Raw genomic sequence first — 14,591 nt, 5'->3', positions numbered from 1 at the left:
AAAGTAATCTATAAGAAATCAGTGTCAACCTCTCGCATGTTTTGGTAAAAAGAGGAATTTAGAACCGTCATTTGGCCAATACTAGTAGTACTACCAGTACTAGTACTGCATGTTAGACAAAAACATGATCAAGATTGAGAAAAAGATCGTCAACAAGAGACATTACCTGGACTTGCTTAATGAGGGATCCCGAAGAGGGGGGGGGTTGGACATGGCGATGGCTTTTAGCTTGTCCGCGGTAGTCTCGGTGGGGTGCTTGCGCTTCTTCGTACCATGAGCCTCGATGGTTTTGGCCAGAGCCATAGACATCACGTTGGCCGGTGCTCCAGCGTCCATCCAAGAGAGGAAGCTGAGAGAGAAGAGTGAAAGGAGGAACGAGATGAGGGAGAAGCGAAGCGAGTGGGGTTTTTCTTCAAGAGAGGAAGCTGAGAGAGAAGAGTGAAATGATGGTTGCTTCGCCCGTCCAACTTACTACTGGAAAGGAGGGGGTTTTGTGATTTGATGGCTCATTGGGCATTACTGCAGCGCTTCGATTGGGGTAGTCTACGGTCACTCTACTACAGAGTAACTTAGTGCATGGCTAGTGGACCCAGGTGCTGGCTTTCCGACACGTCAGCGAAAGTGAGTAATTTAGTGCATGGATGGAGGATGATCCGCATGGTAGAGCGTGTCCATTGTTTTTCTAAAGAAAAAAATGATTATAGCAAGCGTTTCCACTCTTACGACGGAGGAGTGCGAAATACGACAGCCACTTGAACATACACAGTGCTCCTACTACTAGGCATGTGCAGTGGTTCATACGTCAGTACTACACAATCTTGTTGCTAGTGTAGTAAGATATGACGATAACAAATGATGTTGTGCGCATGTCAACTACTCCTATATGTAACATAGTACCGCTTTTTTGACTGTCCGGTCGAGAATGAACGGTGAGATCAATGTTAACAGAAGTAGGTCTACAGCGCACGGAGAGTACAGTGCTACAATACTCCACGAAACATGAACCATATGAAGCATGAATAGTGTTAGGAAAGGTGTATGAAGGGTGCACGGGATGGGAGCAAAAGTTCCCTTCTCGACCCACTTTTGGGGGTTTGGTAGAGTGCATGAAGGGTGCATGAGTCCACACTAGTAGGTTAATAAAAATACACAAAGAGGAAACAACTATATTGAGATGAGAATGCAACCAAACACACCCACACGCTTTGTGCTACAGGGATTGATCTGCACCGTCTGAGTTTGATCCAACGGTCATATTGCGCTGAGACATGGACATGCCCATGCAAAGGGCGCCTAAACACCACTGAAGTCCCTCTACTTCTCGAGGCGCACGACGTTGGTGATGCAGGGTGCAACCGCCCGCAGAGCCCACTCCCGGTCGACGGGAGCCATCTCGTCAAAGACAGCATCTAATGGCATGAATGGATTGCGATGACGGAGCCCTGAAAGGATTCGCCCGGCAACGATGACGGCAGCCCGCACCCCCTCCTTGTCCAGCTCAGCCCCCACCCGCGGAGATGGCTCAGCTCCTCGGAGATATAGGTGAAGAAGGAGACCAGGTCAGGAAGCCGCAGCTCATTGAAGTCAACCGGGTGGTCGAACGGGTTTAGCCCGACGACCGGCATCGTCACGCTGGCACAATGGTAGGCATCACGCAGCCGCAACACGTGCATGGCAACTTGGTTCACCAAGTGGCTGAGGCGATCCTGAACCTCGTCACGATCTCGCTCGCGCTCCGGTCGGCTCCCCTGATGGCCTATCGTATCTCCTGCTTTCTGCAGCAACACCGCCGATGCCTCGAGCATCTCTGTGGTGGACGCCTGCCGCTTTTGAAGCTCCGTGAACTCTGGCACATAATGGAGGAGCATGGCACTCCTCTCCTCCTTGAGCTCATGGAGCTCCACATCCTTCGCCCTGAGCTCCACATCCTTGTCATGGAGCTACTGTGTCAGGCGCCTCACCTCAGACTCTGTGATCTACTGCGCCGCCATGGCACCAGGTAGAAGCAATGGGGAGAGGAAGCAAAGGGGGTGAAACGGCTAAAAGGTAATGCAATCTACGGGAAGGCAGAGGGAGCCAGCCGAGGAGCGGGGAATCTTTTGGTTTTCACCATGGTAAAACACCAGTCGACAACTTCTCACATCAGGGAGCAGTGGGTTTTATAGGCGGAGTCATCGTACTAATTGCTGCCGTGCCTGCTCCCGTCAATCAAAAAATTAAAATCCTGCCGCGCCTGCTCCCGTCAATAAAAAAAATTAAAAATCTTGCCACACCCAAACACCGGAGAAACGCCGTGATCGATATTTAAATTTACCTGCCGGCAAGTAGATAAAAAAGGGGTGAAAAACAAATGTGGCGGCGGCCTAGCTAATCGATCGAACTAGCCCAACTAGCTAGCCACCGTGCTTCACTGATGTACTCGGCGGGAAAGGTGGTACTTGCTTCGGCGCTACGACCGAGGAGGACCCAAAAAACGCACGGTAGCGCGTCCCACGTTAGGAAGAATATATGCGTGCACCACCCGGGAGGACCCCGAAACCGCGCGGTAGGGTGTGCCACGTCTCGGCAGGGAGGAAAAATGTGTGTGTGAAAATATACTGTATCAGACGTAGTACCTGTAGTTCAACCTCGGGACCCAGCCTGTCGGTCAAAAACACCCCACTAGCCACACAAATTCATCATGCAAACATGGCACAGAGGATAGATGTGGTTAGCTCCGTCTCGACCAGCCACAACGTCTCTTGTTCTAGGCGATTCCGCTATTTTCCAAGCTTTTTTTAGTTGTAATAACACCACGGCAAGCTAGTGCCGCTCTTCGTGTGTGCCCATGCAAAGGTTAGACGACGGAGAGAAGACAGATTGAGATTGTAGACCTGGGACCCACCAGTAAGTGAGATAACGGTCATGCATGTGTTGATGAGGCACTCCCTCTACTCTACTCAACGTAATACTGTATAAAATCAAGTTATGGGACAAAGCCAACAACCGTTGTTGTTTCAGGCTATCAACTTACGCTTCATAGTCCAGGTTGCCAGTTTGAATCTCGTCTTTCAGATTTGTTAGTTTTAGGTCCAAATTTGATTAATGACAAGTGGGACCCCCATGTGTTGTTCTGATATTTCAGTGTAGGATGTTTTTTTTGAACAAACACTTTGCGCGGTTAGACAAGTAACGACACGGGTTACATGTATTTTGCAAGTTTACGAACAAAAATGACAGCGACATAGAATATCACATCCACCCCGCAGCTTTGATGCTATGGTGATACGAGTTTTTACACCGTTGGAAGTGAGATCCAATGGCTTGGGAGTAGTCTTTGTAATTATGCGCAATTTCCAAACTCTCCAAAGGTTTTTTTTGCAAATAAAACATTCAGGCCTCGTGTGTGCCGCTACATCTTCGATCCAACGGCTCCCCATTGCTCATATTAGGTGATCCCCGTAGCTTAATTACCCGTTGCGGTGATATGAGCATCTAGGTCGTATGATCAGTGATCAGATGGCACATGCGTAGTACTTGTACTTTCTACGCATTTCCCAAACTCTCTCAGCCGTACATTGCAAAAACATTCAAACCTCCTACTATGGGCCGTTAGATCTCAATGAACTCTTATCACCATAGAATCTACAGTGCGGGAGCACCTCATATTCTCCCGTGCGAGAAAACATAAGGTGCTATCGCAGCTTGGATGCTACGGTGATACAAGCTTCGAGGTTGTTTGATCTGAGATCCAATGGCATCTGAGCAGTCTTTGTGCTTGTAAGCAGTGGCCGAACTCTTTTGGGGCTTTTCAGCAAAAAGCCATTTGAACCACCGAGGAGGTGTTGGGTCACATATCCAACGGCTCCGAAGAGCTTGTATCACCAAAGCATCTAAGGTGTGGTAGCACATGATATTCTTACCTACAGGAGAATATGATGTCCTCCTTCATCTTAGATGCTACGGTGATACGAGCTTCGAGGTCGTTGGATATGGGATCCAAGGGCATCTGAGTAGTTTTTTTTCAAATTGTGTGCAATTCTCAAACTCATCAAGGTTTCCTATAAAAATAGTAAGACACATCATGTGAGCTGCTATATCTCAGATCTACAAGCTCCAAGCAACTCATATCGACATATAGCATCTAAGGTATGGGGGCACATGATATTCTCCCGGGGAGGAGGGGTGGGGGTGCACAACCAATTGGTGGTTGGGAGGGTGGGGACAAATATAATCTAAACAACCCTAAACATAGCTCCACAATTTTATCTAAGGTTGAGGGGTTGACCCCCGACAATCATAGCTCCGCCTAAACACAACATTTTCATGTACTGTAGTACTAGACTTAATATTCATGTTTCAGTTTCATGTTCATTTTAAACATTGAACTGAGGACCATGCATGTCTTACATTTTACTCCCTTCTTTCCTAAATATTAGTTTATAGATTTCAAATGGACTGGCACATACGGATGTATATAGACATATTTTAGAGTCTAGATTCACTCATTTTGCTCTGTATGTAGTCACTTCTTGAACTCTCTAAAAGACTAATATTTAGGAATACAAGGAGTATTTTTGAATTCATGGTTTAGAAAAATAGATGCACTATACTTATTGGATTGTTGTTGTGTTCGTGTGTGTGTGTGTATCTCTCTCTCTCTCTGTGTGTGTGTGGTCATATGCTTGATACATACAAAGTTTTCTCACCTTCATATTGTTCATCTATTAAATTTGAATTTGCATTGGAAAACTTACTAGGGATATGATACGTCTCCATCGTATCTGTAATTTTTGATTGTTCCATGCCAATATTATTCAACTTTTATATACTTTTGGCAACTTTTTATACTATTTTTTGGGACTAACATATTGATCTAGTGCCCAGTGACAGTTCCTATTATTGCATGTTTTTTGTTTCGCAGAAACCCAATATCAAACGGAGTCCAAATGGGATAAAAACGGACAGAGAATTATTTTGGAATATTTGTGATTTTTGGGAAGTAAAATCAACGCGACACGGTGCCTGAGGGGGCCAGGAGATAGGGGGCGCGCCCCAGGGAGGCAGGCGCGCCCTGGACTCTCTTGGGCCCCCCGTAAGTCGGTTGATGCTCTTCTTTTGCTGCAAGAAAGCTAATTTTATGAGAAAGATTTGGGCGAAAGATTCACCCCAATCGGAGTTACGGATCTCCAGATATTAAAGAAATGGTGAAGGGGTAGAATCTGAGAACGCAGAAACAGAGAGATAGATCCAATCTCGGAGGGGCTCTCACCCCTCCCACGCCATGGGAGCCAAGGACCAGACAGGAAACCCTTCTCCCATCTAGGGAGAAGGTCAAGGAAGAAGAAGAAGAAGAAGAAGGGGGTCTCTCTCCCCCTTGCTTCCGGTGGCGCCGGAGCGCTGCCTGGGGCCATCATCATCACCGCGATCTTCACCAATACCTCCATCCTCTTCACCAACATCAACATCACCTTCCCCCATCTATATTCAGTGGTCCACTCTCCCTCAACCCGCTGTACCCTCTACTTGAACATGGTGATTTATGCTTCATATTATTTTCCAATGATGTGTTGCCATCCTATGATGTCTGAGTAGATTTCTGTTGTCCTATCGGTGACTGATGAATTGCTATGATTGGTTTGATTTGCATATTTTATTATTCGTGCTGTCCTATTGTGCCCTCCCTGTCGCGCAAGCGTGAGGGATTCCCGCTGTAGGGTTTGCAATATGTTTATGATTTTCTTATGGTGGGTGGCGTGAGTGACAGAAGCACAGACCCGAGTAAGTAGGTTGTTTGCGTATGGGATAAAGGGGACTTGATACTTTAATGCTATGGTTGGGTTTTACCTTAATGAATCTTTAGTATTTGCGGATGCTTGCTAGAGTTCCAATCATAAGTGCATATGATCCAAGTAGAGAAAGTATGTTAGCTTATGCCTCTCCCTCAAATAGAATTGCAATAGTGATTACCGGTCTAGTAACGTAGTCAATTGCTTAGGGGCAATTTCACAACTCCTACCACCACTTTTCCACACTCGCTATATTTACTTTATTGCTTCTTTATCTAAACAGCCCCTAGCTTTTATTTACGTGTTCTTTATTATCTTGCAAACCTATCCAACAACACCTACAAAGTACTTCTAGTTTTATACTTGTTCTAGGTATAGCGAACGTCAAGCGTGCATAGAGTCGTATCAGTAACCGATAGGAGTTGAGAGAGTATTTGTTCTACCTTTAGCTCCTCGTTGGGTTCGAGACTCTTACTTATCGAAAGAGGCTACAACTATCCCGTATACCTGCGGGTTATCAGGATACCATGAAATGTGAAATCCACGTTGAGATCACTATATCACAAACTCACTCTAATTCAACAGCTCGTCATAAATCAATTACCACGTTGAGATTAGTATTTGCAAGGAAAATACGGGTATTGTAATACACATAGATTCGTTCGGCAATTTAAAAGGTTGCTTTCGTATTCTCTAATGGTAGGACCCAACGGCGTACCAGCCAGACCTTGGCTCGTGTTGACCCTAAAAAAATAAAAAATAAAAAACAGGCTCGTGTCCTACGGTGGTGTGCGTGTTACGCACATTAGGCAAACCCAACCAGTTGAGCCTCAGTGTTTCAAGTCGAAATATCTGGCGGCTAGAATTCCAGCCCTAGGAAATTCCCCTCATGTCCCCGGTCCATAATGACTACCAATGAACAACAGAGCGATGCTTTAGTAACTAGACAATGTTACCTACCGTGCCGATCATGATTCAATTCCCTCGGTCGCCGCTCGTCAAGGTCACCCATCAACTGCATTGCCTAGTACTAGTACTACTACACCAGGATGAGCACAGAATTGAGCCTGTTTGTTCGTGCCTAGTACTTGAGTTAATATATCAGGCAATGCACTAGTACGGAGGGATTATCCTTTTACTCTGCATATATAACTTGTCTGAAGTCTAACTAAGCAAAATGTTTGACCAAATCCTTTCTTAAGAAATACAACAGGACAGATGTACGGCTTGAAAATTTATTGCATGATGTAGGTTATGATATTGTTTCGAATCCTGGATCTTAAATTTCAGAAAATCCAAAAGTGAGCATAAATTCTTGAAACTGAGCATGGTCACGTGATATGGCACAAATATTACTTCGTAAGTTTTTTCTTCAATTTGAGACAAGCTGCTTATGACAAGTTGCGCAAATGAAGAGCCAAGGTATTTTGGAACAAAGACCTGTCACATTAAGGCGACCGCTTTCACTATTGAAACCATGGGCGTTTACGTGCCGCCACGAGTCCCCGCTTGTCATCGGCAGGTGCCGTCCGAGAAAGCGTGTGAGTCGACGGGAGGCGTGCGAGCAGACCGCTGCACCGGCTGACAGGGAGGCGTGCAAGAAGACCGCTGTGCAGGCTCATTGGGAGGCGAGCCCTTTGACCAGGCTCCGCCGCCCACCTTCGTCCCAAGTACTCCCACTTTTAATGTCGCCGGCGCCGCAGTTTAAAATCAACCCCGCACTACCTGGTATCGCTACAATCTTCTCTCTTCCTCTCCGATTCTCCTGTCATCTACCTCCAACTAGCCTGGCCTAACGTACGCCATGCCGCATCATGATGGTCTGCCCTTAGTGTTCCAGTTTCCTGAGGAAGACACCCAACCGGAGTCTCAAGAACATAAGGCGCTTTGGGACGTGCTTGAACTGGCCTTGCGGGAAGACGCCGCGCATGTCCCCGCTCCCATTTCGGCTCCCATCGCCCCAACTGCACCAGTGCCCATCCCCGTGGCATTGATGGGCTGGGAGCCGGACATTGTCGCCGAGCTTGATCCCACGGGGTTCCACGAGGTCCCCGCCGACTTTCACGCGCCCATGCACCTGCCAACGCATGCACCTGTGCGTGCACTGACGCGCACACCCGTGCCGGTGCCCGTGCACCTGCTAGCGCATGTGCCTGCGCGTGCACTGATGTGTGCGCCCATGCCGGTGCCCGTGCACATGAATGTCTCCGCCGCGCCGTTGACAGTGCCTGTCCCCGCGTGGGTGCCAGTGCCCCCCTCAGCGGCATGGATGGCCGCTGTCGAGCGCTTCCTTGCACCAACGCCAGTCACCTCCTGCCGCCAGTTGACTCGCTCCATAGTCCAGAACATTTTGGCCTTCCTTGAAGCTAGGCCAACGTCCAGGAGTACGCCAACAATGGCGCAAGACGCCGCCGTCGCCGTTGGTCAGTGGCCCGAAGACACACGGAGCACGGCAGAGGAGCCGCTTCCCACTGCAAGATGCCCCCGCCGCCAGCGCGTAATCTAAATTTGTCATGATAAACATTCGGATTGCCATGCTTAAAATCTGAATGTTTATCATTTCCGTTTATTTTATATCGATCATCGTATAATTTAAAGTCGGAGTCAGACTGAACGAAATCTATGGTTTGATCAATTGAATGTTCTGCTAGAGCCGTATCAAATTAAATATAAAACGTCATCAAGCCAGATGTATTCCTTGTCATCCAACGACCTAGACTGCTTCAATGTCGAGCACCCAACACATTTAGCGTGCAGTTAATTTCATGCCAAAAATAGTGCTAATCACATAATAACACACAAATAATATCCTACTTTATATCCGCATGCACTTAATATACTTCCAAATTAACGTGCATTGCACGTACACACTGACTAGTGCTGCTAGTACGTGAAACAGGTGCTGTGACTTGTGAACGCGTCCAGATATGGTCAACGGCAACATCGCCCGCGAGTTCTTTGCCCGTGCGTATAAACGCTGAAGGGGAGGAGAGAGAGAGAGAGCACACATGGAACCCACCAGTAAGTGAAGGCGAATAGTACTAAAAATAATATTACATGTTGTCCATTAAATAGGTTGTGGTAATATAAAAACATTTTGTGAACAAAGGGGGTACAACAAACATTGTTGTTCTACGTATGTTGCCTATTGATGTGCGGCTTGAAGGCCCGGTCGCATGTTCGATCCTCGTCCTTTATTTTTTAATTTCTATATGGGTCCAAATTTGTTTCATGACATGTGGGCCCCTCGGTGTGTAGTTTGTAGCACTTTAATTTGTGGGACGAAATTTGTTCCATTCCAAGTGGACTATCAGTGTGTAGTTTTCTAGCTTATTTATAATAATTAAAGAGAACAACAGAGTTTTTTGCAATAATACCATGGTGTGACGTTGAAGGCGAGAAAGGACGTGCGAGAGAGCGATGACCGAGCTAGAGGGAAATGAACTTGGGGAGTTGCGGGGGTTACAACGGTGTTTGGAGTAGTTGTGGGCCGAATGCTACGAAAATATAATCTAAACTGATCGGAATAAATGCCTACACAAATTAATCCAAGGTTGGAGTGCCCCTCGCAATGTAAATAGCTCCGGCTTTGCGAGGGATGGAGAGGTAGCTTCAATGTGTGGAAGATACGGTGTGAGAAAGCGAGGTCAATCGAGAGACATATAGATAGAGACAAAGTGAGTGTGGTCCGACATTCATTGAACAGATATATATGCTCTGGAGAGATATTGTCCGATTGAGCTTTTGGCAAGGGTGAGGGCTGTAAGATAGAGCTTGAGAGATGATCCAATCACAGATGTGTAGATATATTTTGTGCGTGGGAGGAAGCAAGCTCAATCGATCACACTGGGTTGCCGTGCGATCGAAAGAGTGAGACGGGTTGGAGAGAGTGACCTAGATAGATAATGTGTGTGAGAGAGTATACAATGTGAATAGGTCGAATTGGGCTCAAACATGGTGATATATCATTTTTGTCCGAGAAAGAGCAAGGTCAATCGAGACATACAGAGAGAGATAGATAGATAGATAGATAGAGAGAGAGAGAGAGAGATTGAGTGAGCGTGGCCCGCCATGAGGTCGAAAGAGTGGCGGCGGCTTGGATGGACTGACCTAGATAGACAATCTGTCTGAGAGTGTCACATCCCTAGCTTCTGGTGCTGCCTGGTGTTTGCATCATGTCTAAATTTCTGAAATTTGAACTGAGGAAATTTGGAAGCCTCAAAAATTTAAATAAAAGAGGGGCAAAAACCCTAGAAATCTCATTCATTGCTCCAAAATGCTCTTCTTAAATGTTTGATAATTTTTGGTAAGGGTTCTGGTCCCAACCAAAATATTGAACATTTTTAAGGATTTATTTTTGGGACTTTGGATTTAATTCATTAGCTATTTGAATTTGAATTATATTCATATAATTAGAATATAATTTCAAATACCCCTGAAATATTTTATAAGCTTTTGGAAAAGTCCATCTAGCAATATAAAATATTCAGAGGCGTTTTTGGCATTGTTTGAATTATTTTTTAAATTCAAAACAGTGGCAAAATAAATTAAATAAAGAAAACAGAACTGAAATAGAGATAAAAGACAGAGGAGAGAAACCTTACCTGGACTTACCTCTGCAGCCCACCAGGCCCATCTGGCCGGCCCAGCCCACCTCCTCCCCCTTGTCTTCTTCCTCCTCTGCCAGGAGGACGAACAGAGGCGAGGCGTGGCGCGCGCCCGAGAGGCCCCGGCCACCTCCTGCTTCCACCGAGGCGTTCCCGAGCCTCCCCCTCACGCCACCACGATGCCACGAACCCCCCCCTGGTGGCCCTCTCTCCTCTCCCTCACTCGCTGCTCTCCTTCCCCTCTCCCTCTTCGTTCTTCGCCCGAACAGAGAGCCGCCGCCGTCGTTCGCTGCCACCACGCCCACCATGCTCCTCTCGCCTCCCCGTGTAGTCTGCAAACTCCTCCATCGCCTGTTACGTCGCCTCGAGCAAGCCCCGAGCGCTCGGACGCCCCAACTCGACCGCATCGACTCGTCTTCAAGCTTCGGTCGCCGGAGATCGCCGTCGCTGTCCCGTCGCCCCAGGCCTTCCCCGAGCACGCCGACCATCTCATCGTGATCTGCGTGAGCCCCTGCTTCGTTTCCCCCTAACCCCATGTCCGATTTCGAGCTCCAGCCGCTCCCTCCACCGGAGCCGAGACGCTCCGCCGCACGGGCTCGTCGCCGGTGAAGCCCCGGTGACCTTTTGGTCCCAGGCATGCGTCCGTTGCACTCGTTACGTCCCGTAGAGTAAAACTAGCGCGACAACCGTCTCGTTTGCACACCGCAGCGCCGGTCCCGCGAACCCCCGAGCTCCGGCCGCCGCCGGGGTCGATGCCGCGCTCAACTCCGGCCACCCCACGCCCTCTCGTGGGTCCCCCTAGATGCGCGGGAGCACGGGCTCACCCTTGGTGCCCTCAGCGCGACCAGCCGCGGGCTGTAGCGCCGTCCCGAGCAACTCCGGCGAGGTCTCGCCGTCGCCGTGGTCGCCGGCGTCACTTGCTGACGTGGCTGGCTTAGTTAGCCACTAATCACCGCACCGTGTCACTGGCACTGGGCCCCACGCCTTAATTAATCTTAGTTTATTTTCTGTTTAGTTTAACTAACCACATGGGCCCCACCCGTCAGCTTTGACCACGCTGACATGGACGTTGACCGACCCCACACGTCAGTATTGACCTGCTGACGTGTCTGTTGACCCGGCCCCACCTGCCATTGACACTAACCAGCCTCAGTCACTGACCAGTGGACCCCACTGGTCAGGTTTGACCACCAGCAGCGTCTGTTGACCTGCTGACGTCACAGTGACGCAGTGCTGACGCAGTAAATCCTTTTCTGGATTTATTTATTATTTCAGGAATTTCAGAAAATGCCCTAAACTTCAATAAATCATAGAAATTCAACCGTAACTCCAAATTAAATAATTTATATATGAAAAATTATCAGAAAAATTCAAGGAATCCATCTGTACCATTTTCATGCATGTTAGAACAACTTATAGCTGCTGTTTAGTGCAAATCAATTAACGGCATTTGAATAATCACATATGGAGTTTGAATTTGAATCTTGTATTCAAACCAACTTCATTTAATCTGTTGCTAGTTGCATTAGCCCAAAACACATTCATTTTGCCATGTCATGATCATGCATCATATTGTGCATTGCATTGATTGTGTTCCCTTCTGTGTTGCCGGTATTTGTCCCCTCTCGATAGACGTGATACCGATGATGTGATCGTTGACACTGACGAAGACTCAATGCTATCTTCAGAAGTGCCAGGCAAGCAAAACCCCCTTGTTCATTCCGATAAAATCCCACTCTCTCGCTCCTGCTCTCTTTTACTGCATTAGGACAACATCGATTCATCTGTTACTTGCTGCGGTAGCTGAACCCCTTTATCCTCTGCATGACCTGTCATTGCCACAGTAAATAGATGAAACCCACTAGCATGAGTAGGAGTTGTTTGAGCCCTGATGTGCCTACTCATTCATGCTTGATTGTCATGCCTGCTACTGCTTAGAGTTGAGTCAGGTCTGATTCATCCGGGATGAATCAGAGGTGTGTGAACATGTCCTACGGTGTGTGAGCTAAGCGTGTGAACACGATTTGGTAAAGGTAGCGGTGAGAGGCCATGTAGGAGTACATGGTGGGTTGTCTCATTGCAGCCGTCCTCAGGAACTGAGTTCTGTGTTTGTGATCCATGATTCAGCTACTACCACGCATTGGGCCCGAAACCAATGGACCCTCTCGGCTTCTTGATCACCCTTGTCCTCTGTCCAAGAGTTGCAAGTAGTTTCTGGTGTTTGTAGTATGCTGGAGGCCGTGCGCAGCGCTGACCGTAGGGGTGGGCTGTGATGCGGTAGGCACGTGGCACGGTGTACCGGGCGCCCGTTTGGTGTCTCGGGAACCCTGTTCACATCGTTTGGGGCTGTGAGCGAAACTCCGGCCGGATCTCCTCATGGATGGAACCCGAATAGGCGATAAACCTGGACTAGAGACTCGAGTGTTTAGGTAGGCCGTGGCCGACACCCACGTTGGGCTTCCGCTTGAAGGTTGCCGAGTACATGTCGTGTAAACGGCGGTAAGTGGTGAGAGCGTGTGTGAAGAAGTACACCCCTGCACGGTTAACATCATCTATTCGAATAGCCGTGTCCGCGGAAAAGGACTTCTGGGTTGCTTATATCAGTTCATAGACAAGTGAAAGTGGATACTCTAAAATACGCAAGATAAGCGTGAGTGCTATGGATGGCGTTCTCGTAGGGAGACGGGAGCGGATCCATAGTGGTGTATTGATATGCTGAATATGTGGACTCGTGTGCGCCACCTCAAAAGAGTCGCTTGCAGTAATAGTTCAGGATAGCCACCGAGTCAAATCTGGCTTGCTGCAGTTAAACCCCACCACCCCTTTGTTGATAATGATGCATATGTAGATAGTTCTGATGTAAGTCTTGCTGGGTACATTTGTACTCACGTTTGCCTATTTTATGTTTTGCAGAGAGACTTCAGTCTCACTAGTAATTCCGCGTGGTCTTCGACGTTTAGTTTGTTACCTCAGCTACGATCTTGTGCCTCGGCAGGATTGGTAGATAGTCAGGCTTCTCAGCCTTTTTCATTTATAGATGTCTGTACTCAGACATGTTAAGCTTCCGCATGTGCTTTGATTTGTATGCTCTGAGTGTTGTGTCATGAGACCCCTGTTTGTAATATCTCGCTCCTCGGAGCCTATTGAATAAATTACTTGAGTCGTAGAGTCATGTTGTGATGCCATGTTGTATTTGCACATATCGAGCATATTGTGTGTATGCTATTGAAATGCTTGGTATGTGTGGGATCTGACCATCTAGTTGTTTATCTTTAGTAGCCTCTCTTACCGGGAAATGTCTCCTAGTGTTTCCACTGAGCCATGGTAGCTTGCTACTGCTCCGGAACACTTAGGCTGGCCGGCATGTGTCCTTGTTCGTTCCTGTGTCTGTCCCTTCGGGGAAATGTCACGCGATGAATACCGGAGTCCTGTTAGCCCGCTACAGCCCGGTTCACCGGAGTCCTGCTAGCCCAGTGCTACAGCCTGGATTCACTCGCTGATGACCGACACGTTCGATGCTGGGTCATGGATGCCTGTCCCTGTAAGTTTGTGCCGCTTTGGGTTTACGACTAGCCATGTCAGCCCGGGCTCCTTATCATATGGATGCTAGCGACACTGTCATATACGTGTGCCAAAAGGCGCAAACGGTCCCGGGCAAAGGTAAGGCGACACCCGTGGGAATACCGTGCGTGAGGCCGCAAAGTGACATGAGGTGTTACATGCTAGATCGATGTGGCATTGAGTCGGGGTCCTGACAGAGAGAGTATAGAGTGTGTCGATCGAGGCCCGAACAGGGAGATATATCATTTGTGTGTGAAAGAAAATGAGGTTAAACGAGACTCGGATAAAGATAGAGAGATTGAGCAAGTGTGGTCCACCGTGCGGAAGAAAGAGTGAGATATTCTCGAGGGAGTGACCTAGATATACAACGTGCGTGCGTGTGCACGAGAGGTTGGGGGGCTAGATAGGCAATGCATGTATTTAGGGCGAGAGGGTGAGAGGGAGAGGGAGAGAGAGAGAGAGCTCGGCATGGGGTGCAATGGCGGGTCTGTGAGGTAAATACATTTGGTAACAGAGTGGAAAAAGGGGTTGTGTAGTTGAGAGACTTAGAGATCGAAACATGGAGAGAAAGAATGAACGTGTGTTGGAAACCAATAGCTTCCTAAGGTGGTTAGGAGAGGAAGATTGACCGATACAGGAAGTATGTAGCGTGTGT

Source organism: Triticum dicoccoides, chromosome 4B, assembly GCF_002162155.2.
Source record: "Triticum dicoccoides isolate Atlit2015 ecotype Zavitan chromosome 4B, WEW_v2.0, whole genome shotgun sequence".
NCBI lineage: Eukaryota > Viridiplantae > Streptophyta > Magnoliopsida > Poales > Poaceae > Triticum > Triticum dicoccoides.
The sequence above is the reverse complement of the archived record's forward strand: the minus strand, read 5'-3'. Positions refer to the sequence as shown.